At 55.7% G+C, this 10,824-nt stretch overlaps 1 protein-coding gene and 1 long non-coding RNA gene across 3 annotated transcripts in view; one reads left to right on the top strand and one right to left on the bottom strand.

Annotated features, from left to right (window-relative positions):
- Positions 1 to 5,776: 5,776 nt before the first annotated feature.
- LOC124230395 (uncharacterized) lies at positions 5,777 to 10,571 on the bottom strand. Of its 2 annotated transcripts, none has more exons than XR_006886158.1 (4): positions 10,176 to 10,571; positions 9,274 to 9,432; positions 7,385 to 8,088; positions 5,777 to 6,943 (listed from the first exon to the last, which is right to left on the bottom strand). It is a non-coding gene; the product is annotated as an uncharacterized LOC124230395 (long non-coding RNA). The 2 variants fall into 2 exon arrangements; XR_006886159.1 differs by having other exon boundaries at positions 7,385 to 7,519.
- The window catches only part of PPARA (peroxisome proliferator activated receptor alpha), a 72,793-nt gene continuing 71,690 nt past the window's right edge, over positions 9,722 to 10,824 (top strand). The window contains exon 1 of the mRNA XM_046646407.1: positions 9,722 to 9,745. The gene's annotated coding sequence lies outside the window, so the exon portion shown is untranslated. The remainder of the gene's footprint in view (positions 9,746 to 10,824) is intronic.

The raw sequence follows: 10,824 nt of genomic DNA, 5'->3' as shown, positions 1-10,824 counted from the left end.
GCACGTGTGACTGAGTTAAGGATCTTGAGATGGGGAGATGATCCTGGATCAACCGGGTGGGTCCAAGGTCATGCTAAGGGGCATGAGAGGAAGAAGGAGGGCCGAGGGGAGAGAGAGTGGAAGACGCTTCCTTGCTGGCTTTGAAGATGAAGGAAGGGCCACAAGCCGAGGAATGTGGGGCCCCTTCAAGCTGGAAAGGCCAGGGAACCGGATTCTGCCCTGGAGCCTCCAGAGGGAACACAGCCCTGCCCGTGCCTTGACCTTAGCCCCGAGAGACCCATGTCAGACTCTGCCCTCCGAAACTGGGGTTGTTTTTCCACTAAGTTTGTGGTCATTTGTTACAGTGGCTGCAAGAGCCTGGGACCATCACCGTGTTCTTGACCTCTTGGCCTCTGTCTTGTCTCATTAACCACGGTTCCCAAATTCTTCTCCACGTTTCTCCAGATGTTTTGTATCCCCATCTTGGTGGACACAGAATCAGGGCCGCTGTGCTGGGCAATGGGGATGCCCTCTCTTTTCCACGGTGACCATCGGCGCCAAAAGCCCGCTTCCCACGTGGTCTTAGGTGGGAGGGCAGGAGGCCACTCAGAGTGGACCTGTCTGCGGGGCCTGAGGACTCTCCTGATGGGACCGAGCCTGCCTGCCACCTCCCCTCCCGTGACGTCTCCCCATCAGGTGTGGGGGGTCCTGGTTTTATCCTGGCCTGAGCACACTCCCTTCAAATGCACTCCCAGGCCCCAGGGGGGAATGGACGGTGGTGAGGGCTGTGTGCCTCTGTGAGTCTGAGTTCTACGGCACATGATACCGAGATAAAGCTGCGATGTTAGAACAGAAAAGAAACATCCACTGGATGAATTTTGGTGCAGTATCCAAGAATACCCACAGTTGCCTGAAACCGCTATTAACACGCCCTGCCTCGTCCACCTGCTATTCATGTGAGGCTGGCTTTTCTTCATAGACATCGACAAAAACGACCTGCTGCAGTAGACGCGAGAATCCAGCTCCCCTGTGCCAAACCAGACGTTAGAGAGATTTGCAAACATGTTTAAAAACAATTTTTTGGCTTTGAAAAATATAATCATTTTCATAAAAGTGTTGTATGTGTTAACATGTGAATGGCTTATTATTATTTTTATATGGATTAATAAATATTTAAAGGTTTTTTCAGTTTTAATTTCTAGTATTGGAAATATCGACAAGTATAGGCCAAATAAACATTTTGGGGTTCTTAACAGCTTTTAAGAGTATAAAGGAATATAACGTTACAAACCAATGTTAACTTCAATTAAAAAAATAAATTAAAAAAAGAGTATAAAGGAGTCATGAAACCAAAATGTTTGAGAATGGCTGTTTTATACGACCAGCGTACGATGACTAACATCGAGGGTTAACATCACGGCCATACTATTTGTTACAGCCCTCATTCTGATTTCACCAAATGTTCCAAAAACCTCTCACAGCTACTTAAAATCCTGAATGGGAAATGGGGAGTTACTGTTTAACAGGACAGAGTTTCAGTCTGGAAAGGTGAAAAAGTCCCGGAGACGGACACTGGCAATAGTTACACAACGGTGTGAATGTGCTTAAAGCCACTGAAGCGTCTACTTAAAAATAGTAAATTTCAGGGGCCGGCCCCGTGGCCAAGTGGTTAAGTTCTCGTGCTCCGCTTCGGCGGCCCAGTTCGGATCCTGGGCGCAGACATGGCACTGCTCATCAAGCCACGCTGAGGTGCCATCCCACGTGCCACAACGAGAAGGACCCACGACTAAAAAATATACAACTATGTACCAGGGGGCTTTGGGGAGAAGAAGAAGAAGGAAAAAAAGAAGATTGGCAACAGATGTTAGCTCAGGAGCCAATCTTAAAAAAAAAAGAAGTAAATTTTATGTTATATATATTTTACCACAATAAAAAATTACTATGTTAAAAAATAAATAAGTAAAAAGTTTATTTAAATATAGTGAATATCATATGTATCATAATAAAAACAAAATTTCAGAGTGCATAGGTGATATATTTCACTATAAAATAAGATTGTAGTATGAGTAAAAGCAAGCACTAGAGAGAGTTTTCTGCACAGAATAGCTGGGCATTGTTAAATCTGAACATGTGGGATGTAGAATATGAATAAAATGGTGATTTTTTTTATTCCATCATTTCTGTTATTATTGTTATTAATAATCTCAGATAAGATCCTAATCCCCAAGAAGCTTCCAGTCCAGTGAGGAGATGAACTAGTGAACAGACAAGAGTGAAACAGGGAGACCAGCAGAGGCACTGGTCCTGAGGAACTCAGAAGAGGAACACAGCCTGGAGAGGGGGGGATCAGGGAGGCCTTCCTGGAGGAGGCGGCACCTGAAGCAATCCTTAAAGGAAAAAGAGAAGTGAGAGGAGGAGACATCCTGTAGAAGCAAAAGCAAGTGTGATGTGGTGGATTGCAAGTGGAGAGGCTGGAGAGAGGTGGGAACATAACCATGGGTGACGCCAAGTGTTGGGCCCAGGGGCTCTGCCACGCCTGTCAGGCTGCCAGCAGTGCAGGGATGTGGCGAGAGGGTGGGCTGTGCAGGGGGGACAGGGCCTGGCGGCCGGTGGGAAGTAAGAAACAAGCGCCCAGTGGAAAGCACATGGCGGGCCGGGTGGAGGAGAATCAGGGCCTGTAGCCAGTTGACTGGGCCACCTCGACCTTCATGACCTCTGACCCTGACAGAGACCCCCCCCAAGGGCGGCCTTAATTCTGCCCACAAGGAAATGAGGAGCTGAGTGGTGAGGCCATCAGCCAAGTTCACCAGCAGAGCCGGCATTAGGGCTCAGCTTTGCTGCCCTGAACATAACTGGCGATGGGGAAAGGGGCTCTGTCAGTGGTGAGCCCTGTGTCACCCACATGGCTGCCTGAGTCTTCCTTTCAGGGCCTGTGCCCAGCCCAGGGGCCCAGAGAGAATTCCATGGGGTCGAGCTCTTAAAGAATCCCCCAGTCCAGAAAGATCCAGCTGGACCTCGGGTCCTGCCAAGAGACCCCTCCCAGCCGACTTCTTGGGCTCTCTTCCAAGAGGGCAGAAGCAACTGGGCGAGGAAGCCCCGGCCCAGCTGGGAACCGGCCTTCTGTTTTCCTATCGTCCCGGTGCGTGAGCGGAGGCCTCGTGGAGCGGCCTAGCCCCGGGTCGCTGCTGTTCCGTGAATTCACCGAGGCATGCACCACCTGGCAACTTCTTCCTCTTATCAGCAGGATCCGTCACCTCTGCTGGTTTCCAACAAGAAGCTACAGCATATTTTTGGGCCAAAGCAGTGGTTGGGACTGGAAGAGCAAGTCGGATGGTGGGAGGGCACCGAGAGTGTCCCCTCCCCAGGATGGGGTTGGAGGGGATATGAAGCCTTTATCTGCTCTGTGTTTGCAGAAGACAGAGGCGGGTAACTTTCATTTGACCTGCCTTGACCTGGGAGCTTCCAGCCAAAAAGGGAGCTGATTTCCCCCGGGGAACAAGCGTAGAGGCCCATCCCAGGCCTGGAGGCCGCTCCTGAACGCATTTCCAAAGCACAGAGCACAATACACGGATCTAATTCACTGCAAGGGCTCAGCAGGACAGTCATGTGCCTGCTTCCGCCCAAGTAAGGCAGGAAAAAATGACTCCCTCGTGGGCACTGGCAGCTGGCTCCTGGAGCATGTCACAGTCACATCTCCGAGCACAACTCGGAATCCCGAGCTGGCAGGGGACGTTTGAGATTATCCAGCCCAGCCTCTCAGTTTACAGTTGGGAACAGATGCAGGGGGGTCGTAGCTGTCCAAGGTCACAGTGCCCGGGAGGGGAGCAGTAGGCACAGTGGAAAAATTGAGCACACGTGAGCCAGGTTGTCGAGCACCCGGCCCAGGCTTGCAGCTCTCAGGTACTCGGCTCAGCTCTCAGCCTCAGTTTCCATGGCTGGGAGCAGGGACAGGAGCGGCTGCCTGCAGGGCCACTTGAGGCCGAGCGTTGCTGAGTACAAAGGGCCCTGTACACAGGCGGCACATCACCAACGACCTCTACACAAAGCCAAGCCAGGAGGGAGCTCGGGGCACCTGACCCTCTGCCTAGGAAGGGGACCATGACCGCTTTCCTCTGGGTCAACACTGCCCTTAGGGGACGTGCTCAAAAATCCCTGATTAGTGACCACCTGCCCTGTGCCAGGTGAGGTGAGGACACCTGGAGCAGAGCAGGCTGAGTCCTGAACAGCTTTGTGTCTGAACCAGAAGATAAACAGACACCATCGACCCCTGAAAGCAAGGTTCAACCTCTGCGTCCGGTAATGGCAGGCCAGGTTATTCCAACTGCCTCTCTCCCTGCAAACAAGTAAACATTTTGGATAAAAAAATCATTAAAAAAAAAATTATGTCAAAAGCCTGTAAGAAGGGCCAAGATAGTGGAGAACCCCAGGGCCGAGTTGGGGGCAGCAGGAAGTGGGAGATGGAGCTCAGCCCTTCTGTCCCAAGACCTTTGTCAAGCTGGCAAGGTTGGGACCTTGACCTGGGGGGATGGAGTGCGAGGACAGAAGTCGAGGTCTGAGCAGTTTCCCTCCTGGTAGGCTGGAGGCCCCAGTGGCCAGACGCCTGGGAGTTGGGAGTGGGGGGGCACCCGGAACTTTCCGGCAGCCCTGCAGGAGCCCAGTGCCCATGGCGCCCTCCTAGAGAGAGTCAGCACTGGGGGCGCTGGGCGGTGACATGGGAGTCACACTCAAGGGCCAGCACAGTACCTGGCACCTACTTAGCGACTACTAGAGCTTTGTTTTTGACGGGGGCGGGATTTTGTTTTTTTTTTTAAAGATTTTATTTTTTCCTTTTTCTCCCCAAAGCCCCCCAGTACATAGTTGTATATTCTCCGTTGTGGGTCCTTCTAGTTGCGGCATGTGGGACGCTGCTTCAGCGTGGTTTGATGAGCAGTGCCGTGTCCGCGCCCAGGATTCGAACCAACGAAACACTGGGCCGCCTGCAGCGGAGCGTGAGAACTTAACCACTCGGCCACGGGGCCAGCCCCTCGGGGTTTTGTTTTAAAATTACACTCAGTGCTAACATTCGCAGACTTAATCTAACGCGTCCTCCTGGAGAGATGAAATGACAGGCTACAGTCTCCCAGTCGTTGGCCTGTCCCACCAAGCATCCAGGAACCCCTCCCGCCAGGGTGCTGGCCCCGAGTCCTCCACCTGGGGCCACCGTCACCTTCTAGGGAGCGTTGCCCTGGGGACTGCCCTCACACAGCACACAGAATTCACCTTTCTTCCTGCCTCCAGCCAACTCCCTCCCCCGCAGACCTCAGGCTCCCAGGCAGAGGGTAGGCTCGTCCCCAGGCCGGACCCCAGCCCCAAGGGTGCCCAATGGCATGTGAGCCAAGGCCCTGCGTGGGTGTGTGACTGACGCAGGCTCCCCAGGCAGCGGCCCACACTCTGCCGCCTCGCTCTGCCTAAGATGGAAATCAGGCCCTCACGAGGGATTTTACGTTCCACGTGCAAGTCTCGACACGAGCCCGAGCCCGGGTGTTGACTTGAACACAAATATCGTAAGTAAACCTGGAGGAGAGAGCTGGGCAGCAGAAGCCTGGAAAAATGTCAGCAGGCCTTCACAACCGGCTGCGTGTTTATCAGTAAACAGAGCCCACCTGGGCCTGTGGGCCCTCGACTTGGGGATTTATGAACCAACAGCACTTTACACAGCTTCGGGGTCTGTCGAGTCAAAACATACCAGTCCCTGTTATCAGCACTTCATCTAAGACATTTTTATTCAGAAAAAGCATTTTGAATAACAATGCAAGAACGTAAAGGACGCTCTCAGGGAGAAAAGGGGTATTTCTTGACATCAACTAGATGAAGCTTTACAGAAATCTCTCTGCAATGTCCTGGCTTTTCTTCTCCATTTTGCTGCAGACTGGGAACATTCTGTCAGACATGGTCTGTCCCTTCAGGGGGCTGGGCACCATGGTCCACCTCCTCTAGTCAGTGATGACCAAGGCAGCAGGTGCCAACAGAACAGCCTCGCACACTCACGGAGGCTCCTGTGTGCCAGGCCCGGTGCTAGGCTCCCGGACTGAAGAACTGGGTGAGGCTGGCCCAGCTGGCACAGAGCTCTCTCCTGGAGCCGCAGCCGGGGGCTGGGGGCTGGCAGGCTGCTCGGGCTCAAGTTCACGCTGCCTCCACGGCTGACAGGACTCTTCTATGAAAGGCAGATACCAGGCTAGATCTGAGGATCACGTGAGGGAGCAACACGCAGGCACCTGGCCGGGTGTCAGGGAGGTTCGAGGGCTCAATCAACGTCCGCCATTTCGAGTGGCAAGACAGGACTAGGCACCAGAAAGGCAGCGCTGAACTAGACAAAAGCCACATGGGAGGCAGCTGCGACCCAGGGAAGAGGGCAGCTTTGCTGGTGGGATGGATGCCAAGCAGGCTTCCTGGAGGAGGTGATCCTTGGTAGAGGCCTCTGGTAGGTGATCACCAAGTCTCAAATCTGACCCATCTTTCAGGTCCTGACCCTGCGCTTCCCGCAGGCAGCCTCCTAATTCTCACCCCAGAGTCTATGGAGGCAAGCATTGCTGCCCCTTTTAGAGATGGGCAAGTCGTGTGGCCAAGGCTGTGTTATGAGTAGAAGGTAGAGCATGGTTTGGAATCCAGGTCTGTGCGACTCCAAACCCCAGGTTCTATCTGTTGACCTCAGGAGGGAAACGGGGATGCCCCAGGCAGAGGCAGTGACGTGCATATCCACCTGCCTTTATTGTGCCTTTGGGCATCAACACACAGGGTCCCGTCTCAGTCCCCCAGACCTCGCCCACCCACAACAGTGCAGGTCCCGGGTGGGACCCCTCCTGGGTCAGATCTCCATCTCCAGCAGAGCGGAATGTCCCCGATCAACCGAATTCGTCTATCCATCATGCTTTACGGCGAGACTCTCTTCACCAGGTCACGGGGGTCCTGAAGCTCCACACTCACCCTAGACAAAGGACGTCGATGACTCAGGCCCTGTCCCAAGGAGATTAAGCCACCGGGGGATGGAATAGCGAGTGCTGACGAGGAGAGTATCTGACTCTCTGGAGGGAAGGGGACGGGGGCAGGGCTGCTGCGGGTGCGTTGTTGCGGGCTTCTCTGGAACGGAGAAGCCACATTGAGGTGGACACTGTAGCAAAGCCAGTCTGTAAACTTTGGCTGGGGACAGGTTATTTATCAAAGGGGTGGAGTGTCTATGACAGCAGCAGCTGCTGGGCCTGCAGAAGGTTCCAGATCCAGCAGACCTCAAGTGAGCACATGGCTTTACCTACCGCCACCACCACCTCTCCTTCAGTAATAACAATTAGTTAACATGTATCATTTATTATTTGTACTAATCTGTTGGAGTCGAGCCAAACTCCCCACCTGGCCACAAGGTACTACCTACCTCTGTCCGTCTTGTACCATTTCCACTCTCTCTCCCCTTGAATATGGCCCCTCTCTCCTGCCACTGCCACTGTGTCACAGCTGCCTCTCTGGAGCTCTGGGACCGAGACTGATCCTTAAAACCGTGCTCCTGGATCTGCCAGAGACAGCCCGGGTATCAGGCCAGGAGAGCACAGGTTTCTGAACCAGACAGCCAACCCCTGGGGGTACCCCGGGGCAGGTGTGGATGGTAGAGTGGGTTTGGACTCTGAGAGCCGGTTCTTGCTCTCTCTTGGAGACCTCAGCGAAGTGATGTCATCCCTGGTCCTCAGTTTCCTCATCTGTAAAACGAGGACGAACCTGGTTGCCTTGCAGGACTGTTGCGAGTTCTGTGCCTTAAAGTGACAAGACTACATTACCTGGACCCACGAGGTTTTGCTGTCATCACTAAGACGGCAGCCATGCACATGCCCACGGCTGGTCCCCACCGATGTCCTGCTGCGGGCCACGGAGCAGCTCTGTCCTTCCGACAGTGAACTCTCCCTTTCTCAGTTTGCCTCCCCCTGCCCCGATGACTTCACCACCTGACCTGAAGGCACACTTCCAGGAGATCAGAGGCCACTGCCCTGGCTGACAACACTCAGGAAGCACAGATTCCATCTCATCAGGAAGCTTTGTGGATCAGCAAAGGGCAAGCAGGTGACCAGCAGAGGCCCTGGACAGGCCCTGGAAGAGGGCTTGCCTGAGTTGCAGGGCAAACAGACAGACTCCGCCGCCCGGACCCCCGGACCCCTGGGGGAAGCTTCCCCCGGCACAGGCTGGGGCCAGCAGTTGGGTCTCACATTCTCTCTGAACGCAGACAGCTGACCCTACCTGCTTACACATTTGGGGTGTAACCTGCTGCCTAGTATTGGTGGCAGACCCCTATCACTTCAGGTCACCACCCCCTCCTCTGAATGTCCCCGCTTCCTGATTCTCCCTGGGAGGCCGAGGGAGAGTCTCGGCTGCACTGGTGGGACTGGACAGGTTGGGGTATCCCCGAGTGGCTCAGCAGGGCAGGCATGGGCTCCAGAGACCCACCTCCTATCCTGGGCCCCACAATCTATGTGACCTGGTGCAGTGGGCGCCTCTCTGTGCCTCTGCCTCCCCATTGTAATGTGGGTGCCATAATAATTATTTCTCCGAACATCCTCAAGATTAGAAAACATGAAACGGGCCCTGGAACAGCATCAGCACCAGATAAATGGAAGCTATGAACTGAGATACATGTGCCCCCAAATGCTCCAGGATTGACGAAGGCTCCAAGGGGAACCAGGTGGGGCTCAGACGTGTTTTCGAGAGCGCTGATTTGCCCCTGAAGTTACAGACTTCTGCTCAGGCCCTGCACAGACGGCCGTCTCTGTTCTGCTGTGTTGCCTACGCTCCATCAACACTGAAGGAGGTAAGAAGGGAGGGAGAGATTTCCTGCAGCTGGGGGCGGCGCAGGGGGTGTCCTTTGTGGAAGTTTCTCCTATGCTGGGTGAGTGACAAGGTCTTCACGGCAAACAGGAACCCACAGTCCCCCAGGGGGCAGCATGTATGGAGCCATTTCCAGCCAGGACCCTCCCATGAGAAATTCCTGCACTTCCTTCCCCTTTCTACCTGTGGGGGCCTGGCTGGAGCATTTGCTCAGCGACAACTTTCAACACATGCATGAAAAACAAGTTTTGTCTCCCTAAAACCTTGGGAACCCCAAGAACCCCAGAATATCACTTCTCTGTGTCTGCTGGATGTGCACACCACTCTGTTGAACCCTGCACAGCTTCCTTTGTCCTCGTTCAAAACGACTGTTCCCGGGTCTTTCCAGCTGCCTGGTTGAGCTGGATTTATGGCAGACCACTGTGGTGCAAGTGGGAAAAGAAGCCAACACACCTACGTTTGGACTGTTAGTCCTTGACAGCCTGGGATCCGGAGTACATCAGGTGACATCTTTGAGCCTGAAGGTCCTCATGAGGACACGAGCTCCACAAGGGGAGCTGCTCGTCAGCTTCCTTCACTGCTATATCCATGACACCCAGCACACTATGGCCCCTAGCCGCACAAATAAATAATACTGTCGCCTCCCCACTCAACAGATATCCAGGATATAACGTACGGGGAACACTTCCTAGTGAAACATAGTACAAATATTGGCTATTGCTAGCATGTGCAATAAAATCTGGACTTGTCTGGGTACAAGTGGGAAGGTTGTGTGGGTGTGTGCATGGTGGGGCAAAGTTCACCCAGGCATGGAGCTAACCAACCATCGTGAGTTTAAAAGGCATCTGCGAAAGGGACCACTCCGGCCTGTTCTCCAGCGACTGCCTGATGCAGGGATTTGCTGGAGCCGCGTTGCCTGCCCCGAGTAGGTCCTCCTGGGCGCTTGCCGCTACAAATAGATCAGTGGCAGGAGCAGCGGGAGGGCAGGGAGGAGGGCTGGCATAGCACACATTTCGTTCCCAAAGGAGGGGCATCCTGATGCCCTGGCACCAGAGGTTTTGTGCATTCCCCGCAGGGAGCTGGGCGTCGCCGCGCAAACACAGCCGTTTTGCAGCTCCTCCACCCCGCCTTGCTCCTAGCTATTGGCTGTCGGGGCCGCGACCTCCCCTTGCGCTGGCAGAGGCCCAGCGCCTCGGCTGGGCACAGTCAGCCCCTCACCCGGGACGCACAGGGGGAGGTGGCACGGCTCTTTGGCAGCCGGCTGTGGGGTGGGGGGCGGGTGGTCGGAGAGGGCAGCGCCTCCCCGCGCCCGTCCCCTTTGCCCTTCATCCTACCCGTTCCCCCGCCAGCCGCACCTTCGCCACCTGTTGATGCGTCCTCCCAGCTCGTGTTCCCTTTCTCCTTCTTTGGCACCCTGGGGTCCCGGGGACAGGTCCTTCCCCGCCCGCCCCCGACTCCCCACCCCGCGCACCCCCGAGCCTCTAGACCAGATCCTCGTACAGACCGGCAGAGCCGGGCTCCCCGAGGGAGGAAGGGCCTCGCCAGCGTGGCCAAGGCGCTGGGCGGGAACGTCCACCCGTCCCGCAGCCTCGCGCCCGCCTCCGCCTGGACTTCAGCCCCTCCCGACGCGCGCGCCTAAGCCCAGCCGCCCGCAGTGTCCCATCGCGGCACCGTTCCCGCCCGCCCGGTGACCTTGGCAGTCCCTCCGCCTCCCCAGCCTCAGTTTCCCCACTGGTGCAGCTGCTGCAGGGCACGAGGTGAGAACCACCCAGCGCGGCCCCGTGGTCTCTGTGGTCCCCCCGCCCCCGCGGGAAGCCAATCGGGAGCCGCCGTCCGGGAGGTGTGTCCCGCCCGGGCAGCGGCCGGGGACCCGAGGGCGGGACGGGAGGCCCGGGGGCGGGGCTTCCGGGTCGGCCACCCGCGCTCGCCGCCCGCGCTGCCGGGTCGGGCTGGGGCCCAGGGGGCGGCGCGTGCCGCGGGGGCGCGGCTGGCACGGGCGCGGGG

The sequence above is a fragment of the Equus quagga genome, chromosome 19 (genome assembly GCF_021613505.1).
Source record: "Equus quagga isolate Etosha38 chromosome 19, UCLA_HA_Equagga_1.0, whole genome shotgun sequence".
Taxonomy (NCBI): Eukaryota; Metazoa; Chordata; class Mammalia; order Perissodactyla; family Equidae; genus Equus; species Equus quagga.
This window is presented reverse-complemented; position numbering and strand designations above follow the sequence as displayed.